Source organism: Pezoporus wallicus, unplaced genomic scaffold (assembly GCF_028554395.1).
Source record: "Pezoporus wallicus isolate ANWC-B61680 ecotype Strahan unplaced genomic scaffold, APGP_CSIRO_Pwel_v1 contig_3267, whole genome shotgun sequence".
NCBI lineage: Eukaryota > Metazoa > Chordata > Aves > Psittaciformes > Psittacidae > Pezoporus > Pezoporus wallicus.
In genome coordinates, this window is record NW_026642849.1 from 152,187 (window position 1) to 167,974 (window position 15,788).

General features: G+C 35.7%; 1 protein-coding gene across 23 annotated transcripts in view; it reads left to right on the forward strand.

The window, feature by feature from the left end:
* Positions 1-15,788, forward strand: part of NRXN1 (neurexin 1) — a 677,900-nt gene that overhangs the window by 5,889 nt on the left and 656,223 nt on the right. The window lies entirely within an intron of this gene.

Here is a 15,788-nt window from a genome sequence, read left to right on the forward strand (position 1 = left end):
TAGCACATTTTTTTTATTATTATTATTTTGCTAGTAAATGTACCATTGCTTGCAGCTCCTTAAGCATAGAAATTCCTATGTTGTGTACCTAGAACAGGACATAAAGGTATAGGAGTGAAATAAGAGCAAAGGTATCAAAGGAAAATATCCTCTTCATGTCAAAATTGGAGAGCAAAGCCCTAAGTTTAAAATTTAAAAGGTAAATATAAATAAGATACTAGCAAGGCCAAATGAAGATCTTCATTGAGTGGCTGCATGACATTTATGGCTGAATAATTTGCCTTCAGCATTTCTATCAGATTTCACTCATTATAAGAAAGAAAACATCATTTGTGACTGTGCTTTATTATGTAACACCTCCTGTCCTTAGTGTCAATACTCAAAACACTACAGTCATTCTGCATCCTGTTTACTTTATCTCTCATCTGCCATCCATAAAAAATCCAGACCCTGTTCACATTTTAAAATCATTTTTAGTAAGTAAATGATAGTTTCAGAAAATAAGGTATTTGCACTTGCAGTAGCACACAGCCCCAGAAACTGTAAAATGAAGTTATCTTTTATATGAGGCAAGATTTAGTATTTGGATGTAAATTTTTAATATCTCATACTACATAATATATAGCTATATGCTAAATATTGAGAGGTATTAGCATCTTTGAGTTGAGCCCTATAATAAACCAAAAAGAAAATTACGAGGTGTAGCAGCTTGGTTCAAGCAACAAGGGTTATTTATATACTATTATATATTTACATGCCCTTTGCATTAAAATATAGTTTATTTCAAGTTGCTTTGAACATGTAATATTTATATGAAAAAGCTCATATAATTGCATGTAATAGTAAGTTTAACAGCAATTTCTAAGGAACATTTTTACGTTTATACTGAATGCTACTGAAATACACATAATGTCCTTATATATTAAAAATGGTACAGAGCTTACTAGAAGGTAACAATAGTATTTAGAATCCCCCAAACTTAGGGTAAAATTTTGGCTTCATTCCAATACTGGTGGTTTTACAATTGACCTCAGTGGGAGCAAGATTCCCCTCATGTATCCCTTACAATTTTAGCATAGTTTCTCAACAAAGGATCATCCGCTACTCAGATTCTGATTTCATTGGAAACAGGAGACAACATTTCCACTGCTAGCAATATAAATGGCACTAGCCCTACAGTTTGTACCCCCTGGTATAAGAGGATAGTAACTGAAATTCCCATCAGTCACATTTTGGTGAAGGGATTAGTAACTACTTAAGTGTGCTACCAAAGATATTGAACTACTTTATAAATGATTTAGTATTCTAATAGAAAAGGCAGAAGGACAAGTAAAGCCACTGTGTCTGCCAAGAGAGAAACCCTGGCTATTGCTGTTTAGTTCTTTGTAGCCAACATAGAAATTACGCTGCTGAGTTTTGATCTTTTGTTCCTGGAATGTGTACATTTCCCACAGACCTTGTAAGAAGTTGCCACTGCTGAAGGATGGAGGATCATCTCAGACTGCAGAGATCTGGAGGGGTCTTTTGAGTTTTTCCTCGTTTGGCTTTTCAACTAAAAATAGTTGAGATGGGAAAAATCCCCAACTTTCCATTTTTATCTGAAATTGTAACCATGTGTCCTAGTTGATACCTTTGCTTTAAAGGTAAAAGATGGTTATTAAATGCTAGTTTTTTTAATAACTTTTTTGGGGGGGGGGGGGGGGGGCTTGGATTTAGTGTGTTTCTGCATCTCTGTGGTCTGGTAAGACAGAATCCCACAGTACAATGAGGACTTTAGGAATCAATAACAGCAACCACAAAGAAAATCTCTGCAAGATTTTCTATCCTGACTTGCACATTAGAGAGATTAAAAAGAATTGATTTAGAGTCGAAGTTTCGAGCCTTAGGATGCAATTTTTAATAGAACTTTTGTTGTTTTCAGGAAAAAAAAATCCTTTCTTTTTTTTCAGATTTTCATCTTTGAAAATCTCATTAATTTTTCCTGAAGTAAAACCCTCTCTTAAGAACCGAGTTTAACCAAGTTTGTTTAGTTTGGAAAACCCACAGTAATGCAAGTTAGTTCCAGTAGGCTTAACTGTTCCTGGACCTCTCTAATTCAGGAGTTGCCTGAACCATACCAGTATAAGAAGAGAGTTAGCTAGGGAAAGAACCAGATTTATTGCTTTCAGTCATGCCCTTTAGTTTGAATAGGATCTAAACCCTCTTCAACAAGAGCTTTGGCATGAATCACAGAAAAAGGACTGAAGTATTGCTTGAGGATCCAGGGTGTGCAATCCACAGCACAGAAAAATATGATCACTAACAGTTCTGTTGTGTATGAGTGCATGTACTTACGAGTAAAGACAGTACAAGAGCTTTCTAAAAGAGAAGATAAAATCTCAATTTAGTACTTAAACAGGCAAGGGAATATTATATCACATAAGAATACAGACTCAGTAGAAGAATAAATACACAAAATTATGATAAATTTTGTTAGGAATAAGACTAGCATTAAAATAAACCCTGATTGCCATATCAATTTTCTGATAATTTTTTGACATACATCATCGTCTTCTCTTCAGTGAAAAACTATTAGTCCCTGAAATGACTCAAACTGGTATGGCTTGAGTCCATGGTATTAAAGACTGATCTTTAAAATCAGATTTTTAGTGAATTAAGTCAGGGTCTTACAAAGGAGGGACAATACATGATTCATATCAGTGAGCTTCCATATTCCTCTTCTCATTTGGCTCCTTACATTAAAATTTCAGTACAAACCTCCTACTTTAAGTATTAAATAACGAAAATAGTGACCCTCTGGCTTTAGATTAAGAAAAAGTAGACATGTACAATTTTCCTTTCATCCTCATTTTTGTAAAAACAACCCTCTCCAGTACACTGTCTGAGAAAACAGGCAGAAGCCTCTGAAGAAGGGAATAAAAACCACGTAACACACGTTGCTTTGGAAGCAGTTTCTCACTGACCTTAGCTTCTTGTCACTTCATACCCTTCTGCTTTTCTGTATCTGTAACTGCTTGAAAAGAACTGCATACAGAATAATTTATCTTTTTAAAATACAGCTTGCCTACTTGCCTGAATATTAGCCTATTATAGAGGCAATTACTCTTTGAAGTCAAAGTATTCCTGTTTAGAACATGTTTTATTTTAACTGTTCTACTGAGTTGTTGTTTTGTGAGAAAAATGAGGCGCGTTCATGCAGCTGTTCACTGTAAGCGATGTTCCTCCTTGTCAGATATGCAGAAATTGATGCCAGTTTGAACTGTGAAAGGGATATTTTTTTTTTAAGGAAGTGAATTCCAGCTGTCTCAAGCTAGCCAGCATTTAGATTTGTTTGTTTGGGTTCTGAATATATTACATCAATCTTTGCAGTGCATATTTGCTTCTTCATGCTAACTTCAACAAAAGTCATCCAATATTTATATATTTTCTAAAAAATCATATTTTAGTTCAGTTAATTCTCTTGTGCCTTGAATAAGACAGAGAAGAATAGTTTGGGATTAATTATCTTTTGAAGATATGTGTTTGAGTGCAAAGAGATGCTAGTGAGCATTGCCTCATAGTCAGTCTTAACAGAGTAGCCACCGTGGTCTTTATCCTTGAATAGTTAGCTAAATACACTTTGAGCTAGTAAATACTGCGAGCAAGACTTTCCTTCTGATTTATACTTCATAATCTTTATCTACAATACGCATCTCTATTACATGATCTGTATTTCTTCTGCATGCTAAATTTCTTTTCAGTGCCAATGGCCACTGGGATGATGTTGATTTAGGCAGGAGGAAGGCTAGAAATCCCCTAGAGAGTAGAGATTACACGATGGTTCTGTTGTATTTACCAGTTATTAGATTAATTTAACACTAAATGTTTAAATTTTATTTTATTAATTTTAAACAGTGTGACTTTGTTGTCAGGGTAGAATCTTGAGGGCAGATAGCCAAATGATCCCATGGTCTTTCAAAACTGTGTTGAACCTGTACCTTTCACAGCTGGTCGTGTGAAAACAGAATCATTAAGTCAGTTCAAAGCAAAATTTTGCATCATTTTCCTAATGCATTTTGATACATTATTTTGTTTGCCAGGATTCAGCATTATGGGATATTGATTTCAGTATCTGTCTCATGTAAAATCACAGCAATTTAAATACTGTGTCACTGGTAATTAGGAACTGGCAGTCTGTTGTGTATTACCTTCTCAGAAGGCTACTTGTTGAGTATTGCTAATCCTTTCAAAATGCTGATGTTGAAATAGTTCCAGAATACCACTTACACATACAGCATACATCTTAGTACCCCAGATCAATAATATCTTATATAGTGAGGTTGTTGCTTCCCTTTGTGGCCATTTGAGATGCAGGGTCCATGCTAAGTCTATATTGCAAGTTAGAGAATGCTAATATGCTGGAATAATTTACATCGAGCAGCACAGGAGCTTGTGTCACATTGGTCAGATGAATTCAGATTTTCAATATTGTATACCAATATTGTCTATATTATACTGTAAGATTCAACACTTCAAGGCTTACAGGCATTTTGGACCAAATGTACTCGATCTTTTGTCTCAGCTGCAGTGTGGCTCCTTGGGAGTCTTAACAGTAGATGCTAGCCAAGGAGTTGTGGGAAAACATTTGGATTACAGAACATATCCTTTTATCCCATCATCATTTCTGAGCTGATGGATAGGAATGGGGAAACAAGCTGGCAAGTAAAACCAGTTCTTGATAGAATATAGCTTTATATAGAGGCTAATGTTAACATATGCAGGTTTGAGGTTTTATGGTTCTTTTAATAAACATTTCAAAATTGGTTGGTAATCTCAAACAAAAAGGCTCATCCTTCTTTCTTGTTGAAATGAATATAATACTTTGTCTTCTGGAAAGCTTTGTGTTCCTTTCAGATAAATGAAACCATACCAGCTTCTGGAAAAATACTTGGTCTAGTTTACTGTGCTGTAGTTGAAATTTGCATATCTTCATAAACATATGATTTTACAGAATAATGAAGGGCATTCTGAGGTGCTGAGTACCATGTTCTACCTGAGGAGCAAGTTGTAAAGACCAAAGTATACTTCTTTTAGGGAATGATTTTGTAGAAAGTAACAAACATACGTTTAACTGTGTTGTTATGTATAGAATTGACCAGCAAAGTCAGGGAACATAATGCTTTGATGCCTTTATTGAGCGCTTCAATGCACAAAATACCTGTAGTAACTAACAAAGTATGAAAAACAAAGAACAAAGAATGAAAAAGCACATGACTTTGATATGACATTGCTTTCTGGGGTACCAGAGACAGTTCACACCACTTCTGTTTGGCTTCCCCATCTGTGAAGTTAAACTAATGGCACTTCATACAGGATTTTTGGTAGGATTTTCTTCCTGGCAGTCAGGTACTTGAAAGATTAGAATTTCTATTACATATCTAGTAGTGCACATGAAGACTTGAAGCTCCCTTTACTGTAGTGCAACCTTTTTAGTCTACAGAACTGGTAGTAGCTGGCTTTGAAATTGCCACCCTTCCTGCTGCCTATCTATCCATAGCGGAATGTTCAGAATAATGTGAGGGGTTTTTGTGCACAGCTGGTCTTCCACTACGTGCTTTCCATTAGTCTGACTAGGTATTGGAAATGATGTAGCTTGTCCACACATTATCATCCTTTGCAACATTACAACATCTGTACAAAAGTCATCCTTATTATTGTAAAAGGATTTAAGATTTACTGTCTTGAGGACAGTGGAGAACTCTGCCTCCCAAGTCAGTGATACAATTTTCAGAAGTTTAATTCTCTTTCATTTTCAATGAGAAATTTGGGGTGAAAGCTGGAGATGGCCTCAGTTATGCTTTGTTTGAGAGGCAGTATGCTGGCAGCATTCTGTAAGAACAGGATTGGATAACAGGGTTTTAGATTTCTTTAAAAATTCTATGGAGTTTGCATGAACCTGGAACTAGGCAGCAAATTTGGTGCCTTATATATCGCTGAAAAAACAGGTAATTCCATTGGAATCTATTTGAAGTCCTGTTGACTCAAGTTTAGAATTGGGGCAAACCTAATAACCTGCTGATTCTGAACTTATTATTCAAGTGGGAATCTGGAAACAGATCTAGGGCAAAGTAAGTCACCTGCTGATTCTGACTGTAGTATTCATCTGGGAGTATAGAGAAAATACTTTCCATAAATTCAGGTATTTATTACCACCATCATAATCATCATTATAATTATTAATTTAACACATGCTTATGAAGCATGCTGTAAGAATAGTTATGACTAATCTTGATTTACATTTAAGGGACTCTAAAAATCTGTTCTACAAAAAAAGGCGTGTGGTATATTCAATAAGAGTCACTTGCAGTTGCTGCCACTACAAACTGTGAAACAGCGTATTCTGGCTATGTAAGCATTACATACTAACGATGCTATGTTGGTGTGTGAGTTGCAGATTGCTTTTAGTCTGTGGCACAGTGCACAAGGTCTTGAAATTAAAAGGTCTGACTTCCTGGTGATTTTGTCTAGAGAAAGGGCTTTGTGTTGCTTAAAGGCAGAGAAACTAGACAGATCCTTCCCACAGTGATGTCTTCTTGTCATTAAGATACAGCCATTATGGAGGTCACTGACATAGCAATTGGAGAGGTATGTCACAGTTCCAAAATTTCAGTATTACGTCTTAATTTCTGATACAGAATAACCTTCATGTTGATCTTCTTCCTCTTCTATGCTTTTTACAACAGATTTAAAAAATGACAGTTTGTCAAAGGGGCTATTTCCATTAAGAAAAGACTCCTTGAGAAAGATAACATGTATGTATTGTAAGTCAGATGTACTTTAAGAAGTGTATAGAAAATCACAGAATTAGGGAGTAGATGCGGGGTGAAGATCTGTATTTCAGTATTAGAATTTTCTTTAGAAGCTTATCCAGACTCTTCTTTGTTCGCAAAGGTGACAACAGAAATGTTCACACACACATATATCAGCATTTGTACAATGGGTGTCTAGGGAACAACCATACTGAATAGCTTTAGGATGAATTACAGTCTTCTGATGCACAGATAATACTAATTATTAATAAAAATATGAGAATTGGGCCCTATTGCTATTAAAAACCACACATGCTCTACAGCCCTCTTAGGACAAACATTCTCTTTCCTGATCCTGAATCACACAGGAGTGCTGAAAGTGATATAAAAATGTTGAGATTCTACTGATTGTAATGCAGTACCAGGATTACGTTTTACATTTGTGAAATAATTTTTACATTAGTAAATTTAAACTCTTAACCTGGAAGGCCCAGGGATAAGAGACGAGGCTAGTGAGACAGTGCATCTACTTTGCCAACTACACACACTGCTACGTCGAAGCACAATGAATTTCAGGTGAGTATAATGGCATGGACAGATGCTTCGCATGACATCATCCCCTAGAATAGTGGGATTTTTTCTGGAGGTTGCCAGGAATGTTAGTGCTGACAGAGACATTACTAGTTTTGCTTCTTTTGAGTTTGTTTTTCTTCCCATTTTTCCTTATCAGACAAGAGACAGGTAAAAATGGAATCTATAAACCAATAGCTGTGTGTCACCTAATTTTTAGACTATCATGGGGTGATATAAGAAGGATTCATAAATAGATTTTACAAGAACTGTTTAATGCCTTCCTGCTACAGTCCTTCTCAGCTGAATGTTGCTGAACTTCCCAGGAGCCCATTCTCTGTGAAGTTTGTTTTCTGTGATATTTATTGCAGGAAAATAATTTCTGTAATATTATTACATTGGAAAGAAGGTGGGGGTGGTTTGTTTCTTTAGAACATACAGTTTTTCAGAGATAAATTGTGGACTGTTATTCAATATTAGACAAAAGATTTGTCTGTTTAAACATCTACTGAAGAATTCTGAATAAAGGTTTCATATTCTTGCATAAAACATTCCTGACTTTAGTGTTACGAGGAAAACACCAGCATTTTCCCAATAGGACACCAGGAAGAAAATATGAGTTGAATATATTTCCTTGTTGACCCCAAACTCCGTTAGTTTTCCATGAATGCTGTGGTAGTTTTCAGGAGTTTCTTGGGGGAGTAGGGGTTTGTCACTGTTCTTGGTATAAAGTATTTGGAGGAGCAGCTAGGATGAAAATTAATTATACAGCCTTGAACTTGCGTTTCTTCCTCTGAAGCAGTTAAATGACTGAGTCTGGCATTATAAGAAGTTTTAGACTTAAGCAGTACAGCACAGTTTATACCTTTGTTTTCCACATTACAGATTTTGAAACTCAAAATTTAAACAAATCATCCATCAGGTTCAAAGGTATGAGAAAAATATTTTCACACCTCTTCTTATTCAGGTTTTTGTAATAAAGTTCCAATAAAGAGAAAAAAAAGTTCATATGATAGAAGTTTTTACCTTCTATTCTTGCAAATCCACTGACAACCTCATTTTTATTATTGGAAACATTGTTAACAGTCAAAGGTTTTCTTTATTCTGTTATCACTGGCTGGATCCCATTCTCTTGTTTTAAGTATCACTGGAGTCTTTAAATAAGAAGGGTCTTTCTTGCATAAATACCTACATCATTCAAGTTTGTAAAGGGACTGATTAAACAAATCTCTGTTATCGGTCTCATATTACCCATTGTGATACTTGAGTCATGCTGGTGAATTCTGTAAATCTTAAACTACAGAAGTATGCTATATCCCTGGCAGTGTTCAAGGCCAGGCTGGACAGAGCCTTGGGTGACATGGTTTGGTGCGAGGTGTCCCTGCCCATGGCAAGGCGGTTGGAACTTGATGATCTTAAGGTCCTTTCCAACCCTAACTATTCCATGATTCTATGCACAGTAATAAAAGTGAATAAAATCCCCTTCCAGTTTCTCCCCTATTAAAAGCCTAGAAACTTAGTCTGTTGGAAGTGGAAAAACAACAGTCTAAGCTGATGACAGCACGGGAATTCAGAAACAAAGCTACCTCCAGGGAGTGGTGGCTTTCATCTTTCTTGTTCTTTGTGTTGAAGGGAGGAACCTGTCTCTCCATTTTATTCACATGTGCATTAAAAAACAACAAAAAGCAGTTAGTGATGCTGTATCTATTCTGTTAAAGATATACTTAACTCAAAAAGCATGCCTCTGAGAACTTTAGTAATGTTTGGTTGGTTTGATGTTGGATTTGAATACAGGCTCATGACTCCTTGGATAGCCTAAAAATGTAAGATGAACTGAGTACAGGTTGTGATGTTACTGAACTTTGCTCCTCTTTAGCTTCCTTGTCAGAAATCTGAATAGTAGTACATAATTATGTCTTGGAAACTTGGTCCTTACCTATTCATGTCTTGATCCTTGTCCAGTCTGAGCTCTCAGTCACTTGAACTAAGCTTTCAATCATCAGAGAATGTAAAAAGAGGAAGTAAGCAAATGAATCAACTCGTGGAATTGGAAGAAGAAAATGTCTTCAGAAATGATGCATATTGTTCTGGCCACTATTTTTAAAATATTTTGCTTTTGTAGGTTTGCCACATTCAGTAGAATCTCCCATCAATTAATGGAGTAAAATTATTTGTTCAGTATTCATGTGTAAATCAGGATTGATGTCTCCTGAAGCTAATACACTAAGCCGATGTAAAATAAGAGTAAGATCAGAATCAGGTCCTCTGGTTAGGAAAAAGTAAATTTTTCAAGTGTATTAATATTAAAGCACCCCAAACCGTCAAGAAACAAACAGGCTTAACCTTGCCCACTACTATGCAGTATTAGTTTGTGATCTTTGTAGACGTTTCCTTTGTCATTCAGATGCACAGAAACATTTTGCCAGCACAAAAATGACTGCTGAGAAGCTTTGCATGCTTGTTTCCCATGCATATATAGTAACAATAGTTACTTACTGCACTCTTTAATTTTTCTGTATATGTAGAGGTACAATAAGAAGTTGCAATGCAATTTTCCCTTACAAAATTATGAATTAATGGCTACAACAATTCCTATTTTAACCCCACTACCTACCCCCATTGCTGAGATGTATTCAAATGTTTGCCCTTTGAAAATAGTCTGTCACGTATTCTTTTCATCTACATGTCTGAATGAATCTTCACACTCCTCCTGTTGTTCGTAGAGACCCATTTAGTGCACAGGTTTTTAAAGCATAGCTCAGTATGCCCATTTGGCTTCTCTAATCAGCCTAAGTCATAGGTGTCAGTCTAACATGTATGAACACTCAGAGCACTCAGAATCTGTGCTCTGAGAATATTATTGAGTTTATAAAATAAAGCATTTACAAACTATGAACTGTCAGGACAAAAGATACTGTACAATTTTAATTTCATCTCTTTCTGGGTATCCATTATGAAATAGTCTTTAATTACATGCTCACATACTCCTTTTTCCTCAAGCTTTCTGCCTCATTCAGTGCATAGCCTGGATAATAAGTTCTTCAATATTTTATTTTCTCCTTGCTGTTCAGTTTGTAGCCCTGAGCCTTATTTATTGTCCATATTCAAACCAGCTCTGGAGAGACATTATTAATTTTTCCCTGGGCTTTTCTAAGGTTTTCATAACTACAGTACCTGAGCCGATATTAAAAATTGCAGAACGCCCATGTAAGATGACAGATACTATTATCCCAGTTGTAGAGGAAAACTGAGGCAAGAGAGGCTGCAGGTAAAACCATTCACTAATACTGAATGCACAATCTGAAGTTTTTCTGAGTACTTCGCATACAACACTACATACTCTAAGTGTCCACTACAACTTCAAAGCATGCTTCCACTGACTTCACATCACAGCTTTCAGTGATCGGCGCTGCATATACTGGGATATGGCAAAGATATTCTTGATACATGCAACATAGAAGAAGGCATGCTCTCCAAAGATGCAAATGTCCTAAATAGCATAAGGAATAACTGCCCAGAAAATGCCTGGCTCTAAAAATCTGTCCAAAATCACACTGGATTCGTAGAAGAGGAGCTAGAACATATCCTTTCACAGCAGTGTTCACCTGTCCTTGGCATGTGGTACAACCTCACTCCTTTTAGCAAGGACTCTTGCACTGGAGGGGCAGGTGTAGTGCTCATTGGCGCAATAGCTTTCTTCATTACCCGGTCATTACTTATTGCTAAGAATAGACCTCTTTTGTGTACAGAACAAGTAAATGAGGCTCTGGAGACAACTGCATTAAACTGTGTAATTAAAGGCTATATCATAACATACAAATAAAGTGGAAGGATCTAAGTTACGTAAGAAGCCTTATGTCTCAGAGCTGCTATTTTTGTCTTTGCAACCTAAAGAATGTTCTTTTAAGGTAGTAAAATAGTCAGTGTGTGTAATCCTTTGCAGGTTTTCAAAACTCTACTCCCACTCAGACATCCCAGCCACAGCCACTGTGTTTTCTGCACTTGAATGAGGAAGCCCCATTTTCACAGGGCCCATTCCTGGCAGGGAAGTTGCTGATGGACTGACAGTTTCCTGGCTCTGAATCTGGGTAGCTGGACCTATAGCACAGGCTACACAGTGTCTAATGACAGGGAAGACCTGCTGAGGCTGAAACTAAAGTATGCAATTACAGTTCAAACAATCTTTCAGGAGTTTCCTGATGAAACCTAAGACATCTCCACTACTGCTGTACAAACATATTTTGCAACTTGAACAGACTCTGGTGGGTTGTCAAAGGACTGGCAAAAGGCTTAACCTTGAAAATCAAGTTACTCCTGCCCAAATGGTTTTTGTATTTCTGCTTCAAAATAAGACTAAAGTCAAAAGGAATCAGAATGGAAATGAAACTTACTTAGTGTTCCCTTGGGGAGATACTGCTGCTAACATAAATGTCAGGTTTTCAGTTAAGATGTTTTTGGGTGACTATATCAAATATATTTTGAGAGACTTAAAACTGAAAAAAAGAAGGCTTCCTTACTATACTGGGCCACTGTCTATTTTCTTTCATTACTATAGCTGATATTCCTCTGTAGTAAATGTGTCTTTTAAATAAATAAACAAATAAATACTTACACAGAATTGTTTCAGTACATTTCTGAACCACTCTTCCAAGGAATTGAGTTTTTAAAATAAAATATAAACATTGTACTTGCACGTCTGCTTGTTCAATGTTGCCTTTAAATAACTTTGCCTAAATATTTCTTGAACTCCTCCTGTCAAACTTGTATATGAGAAATAGTGTAGCCCTAATACAATGCTCCATACGCAAGAGCCAGAAATGCAGTGTTAATCTTTGACTTCACCAGCCAATACTTCTAAGATACTTCTGTCTTTGCAAGAGTCACACTTCTAATACCCCAGGATTTTTGAACACATCTTAATTCTTTTTCTCTGTATTTAGGGATTGTTACTTTCTATACTTACAGAACCAGCTGCTCATTCCTTCTTTGTGTGTTAAAAATTTATGAAGATTAAAAATATTTATTTTCCCTTATTTATTTTCCCTTTTCATTTCCATGATTTATGTTATATCCATTATGTTATATTGTGTACTATTGACTGTAAAGCATACAATTATGTATTAGCCATTAGGGCAGGAGGTGAAGGCAGAATAAAGTCACAGTCAAATTACAATACATTTCTTTATGATCACTTAATTCACAGATGGTCCCACTGTATCTGTTTGGATCATTTGCATGAATATTTTTATCCCCTTGATCCCCAATACATATTATTATATACAGTTATGCTGCAGATAGCTATACTTATGTTAATAATATAATATGACTATTAACGGAAATTATTATCCTATCTGTTACCTCCTGGTATTTAATCACCTAGTGACATTTTCAGGAACATTAAATGTTACTACCCACACTGATTTAAATAGGACTATGTGTGTTAGTACAAAGAGAGAAGAAAAGTTTTTAAAATAAAAGAGTTCAATAGGCAAAAAAGAAACCCCAATTTAAAATTGTGGTTTAGCATAAACAGACACAAGCTATCCTGCAGAATTGGAGACTAAAATTAAAGTAGTTATAAATTGTTAGAGACAACTCATGTTTTTACGTATTATAAATGTTGTGCCTAGTATGTAATCTTATTAGATGCATCTTTAAAAATGCCTGTTTAATGAATAATAATGAGTTTAAATTCGGATTTCCATATGCATATAAGTTTTGTCCAAGCTAAATGTATCTTTTACCACCTCTTTGTTGCATTTTCCACAGAAGAATCGCAGTGCTATTTCTTTAGGAAGGCTTAAATGCTGCCGGAAAATAGTACCAGTCAGAGATCCGAGTCCTGTGTAACATCCCTAAAGGCTGTTTTTTTGCTAAGCAGTGAAGGGAGTATAATTTAATGCACTCTGATTTTACCGTCACTTAAAATATGTCCCGAGCTCAGCAGTACTCCTCTGCAGTCTTTTTCTTTTTTCTTTTGAAACATAGTAGATAGATGGTACACAAAAAAGTAAAACAAAAAGTTTACCAGCCTAATGGATATCAACAAAAGCTACATGTATTCATTCATTAATCATCATTTAATCTACTACCTACACTTAACCAGACTAACCAAATACGAGCTTCTGTGATTATTTACAACATACATGCATATCATAAACTGGCTAAAACCTCTTCTTAATTGAACAGAATACTAAAGAGACCTTGTCCTAAATGTAACTTTATAAAGACTCCTCATTTATATATAAAGAGAAGAAAAAAAAAAAAAGGAAAGGTTTTTTTATAGGCAATGCTTCTTCTATCAGCCAGTGACATGTTTATTTTACAGTTGTTAATGTGTCATCTCTGGGATTTACATCAGTAAGATTAAAAAACGTGTTTTTTAGTACTTCTAAAATTGATGCAGTTATTTTAGTTTCTATTATTTCTAAGTGAAACAGTATAGTGACTGCACTAAGGATATTTCTTCCCCTTAGAGTAAAATGAGAACAAGGGGGAATAGCTTTAAACTGAAAGAGGGGAGATTTCGATGAGACATTAGGAACAAATTTCTTTACCTTGAGGGTGTTGAGGCACTGGCACAGGGTGCCCAGAGAAGCTGTGGCTGCCCCATCCCTGGCAGTGTTCAAGCCCAGGTTGAACAGGGCTTGGAGCAACCTGGCCTAGTGGAAGGTGTTCCTGCCCATGGCAGAGGGTTGGAGCTGGATGTGCTTTAAGGTCTCTTCCAACCCAAACCACTCAGTGATTATGATTCTCTCATATCTGCCCCCATACACATGGGGAACCATGCTGCAGCTTGGTCCTACTACAATGTTATGCATAAAGAGAAATAATTTTTCATGGGAGGACTGTGTTAAATTCATTTGGATAGAGCAGTTCCTCAGGCAGTTGTGCCAGTTGGTCCAAAAGGGCAAACAGAGAGGAGTTTTCTGACTGAGAACATGCAGTAGCATAAGGGGAGCCAAGGTCTTAGCTTGTTCACCCTGTGGGCATGTGAATCTTGCTTACAACTTCTTGAATTTCTGTCTGTGCAGCTGTGACTTATTCCTGCAAGCATTATTGATTACCAATGTTCTGGCCAGAAAAATTATTTAAGGAATTTATTTGAAATAATATGAAATATTTCAGTGATTTGGAAAATATTTCCTCTGTTTTAAAAGGAGTCCATTTTCAAAGATTAGTAAGGTAAAATTCTCTGAACAGAGAAGCCTAATAGCTACACTGTACTACATATTAATAAAAAACATGAAGTTTTTTAGCTGAGCTTGGGAAATGGACCTCCATTTTCTCAGAGTTAGTAGCATCACTTTTAAATCAAATCTTGGAAAAACTCTTATTACTGAAATTTCCATAGCACTCAAATATATTTGAGAGTTGCTTTCCTTTTAGCTGCATTTCAAAACAGGTTCCTCTATTTATATATTTATTTATTTTAAGTATTTCAGCTAAGTTTTTTGCTTGGTAAGAGCTGTGCAATAGCTCATATATGACTGCAGGTTCTCCTCTGAAATACTGGATTTCTTCAGAAAATCATTTTAGCTGTAATAGTGACCTTTGGTTCTTGGGTTTTGCAGTTAGGTTTTCCTTCTTGCAGGATTTACTACAGTTAAGAAAAACTTACTATGCAACAACCCTTTTTTTTAGCTTTGGACCCAGATATTTTTTCTTCTTTAAAAAATAGATACTTCATAAATGACTGTATTAGTTGAATGGTAGACATCTGGAAGCATAAAATGGAAAAAAAGGAGAGATGAAGGACTAAGAAGTAACTAAGTACTGGAAATGGGATTTGGAATTGCTACTTTATTTTCACAATTCTATTACAACTTCTTTATATATCTCAAGTATTTAATCTCCCTCACAGTTTTCCATCCATAAAATAAGGTTAATAATATTCAGTGTCATCTTATTACCATTCCCTGTTTGTTTTGTTTAGTAATGTCTGAGATTTCAGAGCATATTTTGCTATGTTCCTACCAATATCTACTACAAGAGATACGGATCTTAGTTGTGGTGTTAGATGTTCCATATTATATATAATAAGTTGTAGTTGAGATACAGATACGGGAACAAAAATAATGACTATTTTTTTGTAATTTAGGGTATTCCAGGTTACTTTAAGGGCAACAAAGTTCCTGATGTACTCACGCCTATTCCTTATAAACATGTTCTTTGGAATAACATGTCTGGGCATTGTTTGTGGTTTATTTCTCATAGCATAACATGGCAACAAGATCTATTAGCAAGATTAATCTGTCCGTGTGAAAAACAGTGCATATTTATAAAGGGGTCCTTAACAAATCAAAAGATTCTTAAGTTTATCTCCTTTGCAAGAAAAATCAAAGATGCTTTATGGAAGTGAACCGAAAACCTGCTAAAATACATGTAGGATTGCATTTTATTGGGATGTCAGCTGATAAAAAGAACTTT